The 1378-nt window shown below is 34.5% G+C and overlaps 1 pseudogene across 1 annotated transcript; it reads right to left on the reverse strand.

The window, feature by feature from the left end:
• Positions 1 to 230: 230 nt before the first annotated feature.
• Positions 231 to 1049, reverse strand: LOC100587924 (annotated as a pseudogene). The gene has a single exon (XR_123105.3). The product of XR_123105.3 is annotated as a 60S ribosomal protein L7 pseudogene (transcript).
• Between the last annotated feature and the right edge of the window lie 329 nt (positions 1050 to 1378).

Below are 1378 nucleotides of genomic sequence, written 5' to 3' on the forward strand. Positions count from 1 at the left end.
AAGTTATCTCATTGTGTATTCAGATTTATGCAGATTTATATTTTGTTTTTATATTCTATAGAAGAATTTTAAGGATTTATGCACTATTATTATAGTAAGAAATTTTATGTGTGTCTGTATATTTACATTTAATAGAAAGCTATATATTTATATATGGTTTTTTGATGTTATCTAGAATCATTTTGTTTTCAAGATAAAAGACTCATTTTAGCATTTCTTTTTTTTTTTAATTTTTTTTTCAGTTTGAGAGCAGGTACTGTTTATTAACCAACCAGCTTAGAAAAATAATCATGGTAGACACCTTAGTTCATTCTTCTAATAAGCCTGTTGATCTGGTCCTCCCTGTTGCCAGCATCTCCACCTTCTACAAAATGGGTGGTCTTTTTCTTCATTCCACCTCGTGGAGAAGACAATTTGAAGGGCCACAGGAAGTTATTTGCCTCTTTGAAGCATTTTCCAACAGTATAGATCTCATGAATCAGATCCTCCATGCAGATGATGCCGTATTTACCAAGAGATCAAGCAATCAAAGCGTTATCTGTCAAAGCAATTCACTTCTTATTGATTTTGCCATAACCACACTTGTAGATTATTCATTCATTTACTGACTTCAGATTGGGGTGCCCCCATGCAATATATGGCTCTACAATCCTCAGCATGTTAATCGAAGCCTTGTTGAGCTTCACAAAGGTTCCATTGAAGATTTGACGAAGGCAAAGCAGCTGCAACACCTTTCAAACCTTTGGGCTCACGCCATTGATACCTCTGATTCTGATGACAAACGCCAATTTGGGTTCTGCAGGTACATAGAAGTTGCCAGCTTTTCTTGCCATCCTCGCCATTCGAATTTCAGTTCTGTACATCTGCCTATATTCCTTGTGATAGTGCTTTGCTTTTTCATAGATAAGCTTCCTCCTTGCCTTTCGAAGCATCTTTTGGGCAAATTTCTTTCTCAGGCGCTTGATCTTCAGCTCTGCAAAATTCTTTCACTTTTTCTTAAGGGTTTCTGGCACAGCAGGAACCTTCTTCTTCTCTTCTACACCCTCCATGGTTCCAGCTGGAAAAAGAGGAGCATTTCTATTTTTTTATGTGTCTGTATATTTACATTTAATGGAAAGCTATATACTTATATATGGATTTTTGATACTGTCTAGCATCATTTTATTTTCAATATAAAAGACTCATTTTAGCATTTCTTTTTTTCTATATGTGTCTGTAATTATATTTAATAGAAAGCTATATATTTATATATGGTTTTTTGATGCTGTCTGGCATCATTTTATTTTTCAACATAAAAGACTCATCTTAGCATTTCTCTTATTATATATGCAGAGTGTCACTATGTTTTTGAGCTGATCTTGAACTCTTGGTCTGAAGT

The sequence above is a fragment of the Nomascus leucogenys genome, chromosome 3 (assembly GCF_006542625.1).
Source record: "Nomascus leucogenys isolate Asia chromosome 3, Asia_NLE_v1, whole genome shotgun sequence".
NCBI classification, from domain to species: Eukaryota; Metazoa; Chordata; class Mammalia; order Primates; family Hylobatidae; genus Nomascus; species Nomascus leucogenys.